We start from the raw sequence: 5,978 nt of genomic DNA on the forward strand, positions 1-5,978 counted from the left end.
ATGGTTAATCTTTCAGGGAGCCTAATAACCTGATTAAATGTAAGAAATTTGTTCTAGAAAGAGCACAGGGCATACAGATTTTATTATAATTTAGAGAGTTCACCAACTTCATTTCAAGAAACCCTGTCCAATGTAGACTGTTCCATACGAAAAAGAGTGAATTGATTTGCATTTAAAATCAATCAACATTTATTGTAGGCTTACAATATGTTGAACTCTGAACTACACACTCCCACTTGGTTCAACGTGGTCCAGAGAAATAGTTATTATCTCATTGTATACAACAGGAACCTGGTTTCTTCTTTTCTTGTGATAACTATTAACATTCTAATACCTGAATGTCCTTCTGCCATAGTTACTTTTGTTGCTGCTGAGACAAAACACCCATCACCTAAAGTTAAAGGAGGAGAGGTTTATTTTGGCTCACGGTTTACAGAGATTTCAGTCCATAACAGGCTGGCTCCAAGGCAAGGTGGCATGGGAAAAGGACATCACAAAAGAGAAAAAACAGTTCATGATGTTCAGTTCAAGCAGAAGACAGGAGCTAACAGAAGCAGCAAGCAGCAAGTGGAGTGGTGACAGCAGCCCTCCTTCTGTCTTTTATATTCTATCCAGGCTATTTGCCTTTAGGGCAGGGTAGCACTCACACCCAGGGTAGGCTTCCCTTATCCACACACAAAACTTGCCAAACCGGTCAGTGGACTAATTTAGTAATCACACACACTTAATGTCAGCACCACACTCTCTAGATGCAGCCGTCTCTGAAAAGCCCCACCTATGACTGCATGATGTTCCCTTTAGGGGAACATCTAGACACAAGACAGAACAACTTCCAATGAGTGTACTTTGAGAAATGTTTTATTTTGAAATCTTTTATTTTCAGTGAAAGAAAACTAAATATAAGAGAGATGAAGGAAGAGAGAAGGACGGAGGGGGAGAGAGAGCCAGAATTTAAAGTCAAGTAGTGAGTTGGTAGAGACTGAAGTTAGAGTTAAGAGTCCAGGTCTGTTTCCCAGGCCTGTGCTCTTCAGCGGCATTCCTCTTCAATAAGAAAACACTAACCCAGTGAGTGATGGGTCATCGTAGTTTGGCTTTCCTCAGAATCTGATCTTGAGACAAAGATAGGATATCAAAGTAGTTTATATGAAAGGTAAAAGAAACACTGGTAGAAGAAAGAGGAAACAAGACAAAGAAGATAGTTCACCAATATATCGTTTGTTATCAAATTAGCTATTACTGTAGATAACTAGAGCATAATCTTATTGAGGAAATTCTGGGGAGGAGTGCAGAACACAGTCTGCCATTATCCTACACAAGGGAGGAGAGAACTGTATTATGTATACACCAATCTGGTTATTTGTAGGTGAGGGCTGTTTGCAAGATGCGGTAATGCATCAATTCCAGTACCTTCAGCAGACTTCGTGATAGTCATCTGCAGTCAATGAAGATTTTTAATCAAAGAAATGCAGATACTTGTTGTTGTAAGTTCTTTGACATATGCAGATGAGAAATGTCATCAGGCCTTCTGGTAATATACACTAACATGTATGTACATGTACCTGGTCAAATCTGTGGGCTAGTGTCTGACGTAGTTGTGTGAAATTTGAGAAGCTTCACTCTTCATTTAATGTGTTTAAATTCCATTTGGAAACCCACAACTAGATGCTATTTGGAGATCCTAGGATGTGTTGTGCAGACATCAGCCCAGATAATGAAGCATTTGGGAAATAGGCAAAGTTGGATGATGGCTTTCGATTTATTTAGCCTGCAGAAGGGAAAGTTGAAACACAGCTTAATTTTAATCCACAAAATCCAAATACTTTGCAAATTCTGTTAATTCTATATTCACAATGACTTTCTTCTCCACTCCTCAGGGTTTTTTCTGAGCTCTCAATATTTAACATCTAAGCTAGTCATCTTTAATACCATTAGAGCAAATGTTTGTTTTTCTAAAATAAAAACAAGAAAAGAATCCATATTTTATGTGCCTCATAAAGTACCTGAAAATGAAAGCGATAGGTCGAATAAGCTATCAACATATATCATTTCACTATTAATAATATAATGTACTACATGTAAGAAATGGAGAAATAAAGGAATGTAGTTTACAACAAAATAATGTTTTTTAGTCATGTAGTTACTAGAAAAATCTACACTGAAGGTTACAAGCAAGTAGTCAAATGCTTGCACTTCTTCACAGAATCTCTTTGAGTTCCAAAGCTACAAATGCAGACACACAAGATTATTATGTTAGGATTCAAATACCATTAGCATTGTGTATATGTGTAAAATGGAGTTAAATTCTAGGCTTAAACTATTATTAAAAACCATATTCTACCTATGTGTTTGTTGCTTTTTTATTTTAAAAGTTTATTTTAAAGAGAAAAAAACAATAAAAACAATGATACAAAATTTCAAAGCAAGATAACAGGAGAGTAACAATGGTTAGTACATTGCTTATGGTTATCTTCAAAGAAGTTGCTCAGATTATGAGATATAGGCATGAAAAATTGATCAAATGATAAGCACAAACCTTTCTTTTCAATGAACTAATAGAAATTAATGGTATAACTATCCTAACATATAGATATACATATAGATATAGATATTTACTTTTCCTTTTCCCTTTCTTCTTTTCTCCTTTCCCCCATCCCAGTTTCTATTTCCTTTTGAACAGTTTCTTCCCATTTCACAATATCTATTGTACATATTGGATCTTATTTACTCTTTCAGCTAAGGAGACAATATGATGTTTGTTTCACTTATGATTTATTTATTTCACTTATGAGTATGATCTCTAATTGCATCCATTTACCTATCAAGGTCTCAAGTTTACCCTTCTTTGTAGCTGAGTAGTACTCCATTGTATAAAAATACCACATCTTTTTTTATCCATTACTTGGTTGATGGGTATTTGGGTTGTTTTCAAGATTTAGCTATTGCAAATTGTGCTGCTATAAACATGGGTGCACATATATCATTGTGGTATGATGTTTTTAATTCTTCTGGGAAAATACTCAGAAGGGCATGGTGATTCACACCTGTAATCTCAGCACTCAGGAGGCTGAGGAAGGAAGAGTGCCATGAATTCAAAGCCAGCCTGAGTTACAAAGTCAGTTCAAAGTGAGCCTGAACTGTATAGTGAGAAACTGTCTGGAAAAAAAAAAAAAAAAACCAGATGAGGAATAGATGGGTAGAATGGGGCCTCTAAACCTAGTTTTTAGAGGAATCTCCACACTGATTTCCACAGTGGTTGCACCAGGCTACACTCCCACCAACAGTGGAGAAAGGTTCTTTGTTCCCCACTGCCCCACCAGCATAAGATATTGGTTGATTTTTGGATGGCAGCCATTCTTTCTGGGGTGAGAAGGAATCTCGGTGTTGTTTTAATTTGCATCATTCAAATGATCGATGATGTTGAACATTTTTTCATATATTTATTTGCTACCTGTATTTCTTTATCTGAGAAGTGCATTCATCTCAGATCCCCTTTTTTGGATTGGGTCTTTAAATGGGGGGGCTCTGAGTTTTTTTTAATTCATTATATGCTCCAGATAGAAGTCCTGTGTTTGAGAGACTGTTGACTAAAATTTTTCCCACTCTGGGTTGTCATTTCACTCTGTTGATGATTTCTTTTCATGTGCAAAAGCTTTTTAATAAGATGAGATCTCAGTTGTTAATTCTTTGGAGTATTTCTCATGAAGTCTCTGCCTATCCCTATATCTTCAAGATTTCTACCTACTTTCTCTTCCAGTAGATTTAGTGTTTCTGATTTAATGTTTAGATCTTTGATCCATTTTAATTTTAGTTTAGTGTATAGTAATAGACATGGGTCTAGTTTTAGTATTCATCATGTAAACAGCCAGTTTTCCCAGCACCATTTATTAAAGAGGCTGTCTTTCTTTTTTTTTTGTTTTTGTTTTTGTTTTTCTCCGGTACCGGGAACCGAACTCACGACCTTGCACTTGCGAGGCAAGAGCTTTTGCCCCTGAGCTAAATCCCCAGCCCCTAGAGGTTGTCTTTCTTCTAGCAAATATATTTGGCCACTTTCTCAAAGGTGAGGTGGCAAAGTATGTTTGTAGCTGTGTCTGCATCTTCTAATCTGTTTCATTGGACTGCAGGTCTGGTTTTTTGCCAGTACCATACTGATTTTATCATGGTAACTTTGTAATATAATTTCAAGTCAGGGATTGTGACTTGCTTTTGTTGCCCAGGAAGGACTTTGCTATTCTAGGTCTCTTCTGGTTCCAGATGAATTTTAGGAATGTTTTCTCTAGATCTGTGAGGTATACTAATAGTATTATGATTGGGATTGCATGAAATCTGTACAACAATTTTGAGAGTATGGCCATTTTCACAATGTTGGTGCTTCTTATACATGAGCAAGGGATATCTTTCCATCTTCTGATTTCCTCTTAGATCTCCTTTTTCAGAGTACTTTAATTTTCAACGTATAGATCTGTTACTTCCTTTGTTAGATTGATTCCTAAGTATTTAATTTTTTGGATGCTATTATGAAGTGTATGGTTTCACGTTTTTCTCCCTCAGTAAGTTTATTGTTTGTGTACAGGAACGTTATTGATTTTTTGAATGTTAATTTTGCATCCAGCTACACTACTGAATTTGGTTATTAAACCTAGAAGTCTTTTGGTCAAATTTTGGGGTGTTCTGTGCAGAACATAATGTCACCTGTGAATAATGATAATTTCACTTTTTCCTTTCCTATCCTTATTCCTTTTATTGTCTCTTATCTAATTACTCTGACTGATGTATCCAGAACTATATTGAACAGGAGTGATGATAGTGGATATTCTTGTCTTGTTCCTGATTTTGGAGTGAAATATTTCAGTTTTTGTCCATTTAGTATGATGTTAGCTATTAGTTTGTGATAGATAACTTTTATCAGAATGAAGTAAAGGCCATCTATTCTGATTTTCTGTAGGGTTTTTATCATTAATGAGCTTTGGACTTGGTCAAAGCTTTTTCTGCATATATTGAGATGATCATGTGATTTTTGTCTTTGGCTCTGCTGATATGGTTTACTACATTTATTGATTTTCATATGTTGAGCCATCCCTGTATTCCTGGGATGAATCCCACTTGGTCCTGGTGTACAATGTTCTTGCTGATTTGCTTTATTCTATTTGCTAGTATTTAATTGAAAATCGTTTCATCTAATTTCATTAGGGAGATTGGCTTGTAGTTCTCTTTTTTGGTTGGGTCTTTCTCTGACTTTGGTATCAGGGTAATACTTGCCTCCAGGAAGGAGTATAGGAGTATTGCTTGCCTTTCAATTTCATTAAAGTTTGAGGAGTATTGGCACTAAATGTCCTCTTTCTTCTAGAATTAAGCTGTGAATCTATCAGGACCTGGGCTTTTCTTTGTTGATAAGTTTTTAATTACATTGCCAATTTCATTGACTGATATTGGGTTATTCAGAATTTTAGTATCTTCTTGATTCAGCTTTGGTAATTCATATGTTTCTAGGAATCTGTCCATTTCTTCTGTGTTTTCCATCCTATGGGAGTGAAGATTTTCAAAGTAGGTATTGATGATCTTCTGAATTTCCACTGGATCTATAGTGATTTCTGTCTTTTCATTCTTTATGGCATGAATTTGAGTTTTTTCTTGACTTTTTTTGATAAGGTTGGCTAGGGGGTTATCAATTTTATTTATCCTTTCAAAGAACCAACTCAACAAAATTTATATGTATGTACAAGGATAGCTGGGATAGGTATATTGCTGATGTCTGTGGTTTATTGAAAGGAACAGTCAATGCTTAAAATTTTCTTTTTTCTTAACCAAATTTCCATGCTTGAATCTGGTCATCAGAACAACTGATCTGAAAACAATATGTAGTAGAAGAACCGGTATTGAATTCCTACTACCTTGTGTGGTGAAGCTCTGCATCATTTCCAATTTTTTTTGTAGATATAATCATATATATATAGTGAAGTACACGAGTTTGGTGTTGGTGT

This window comes from Chinchilla lanigera, unplaced genomic scaffold, assembly GCF_000276665.1.
Source record: "Chinchilla lanigera isolate Chin_1 unplaced genomic scaffold, ChiLan1.0 scaffold00019, whole genome shotgun sequence".
NCBI lineage: Eukaryota > Metazoa > Chordata > Mammalia > Rodentia > Chinchillidae > Chinchilla > Chinchilla lanigera.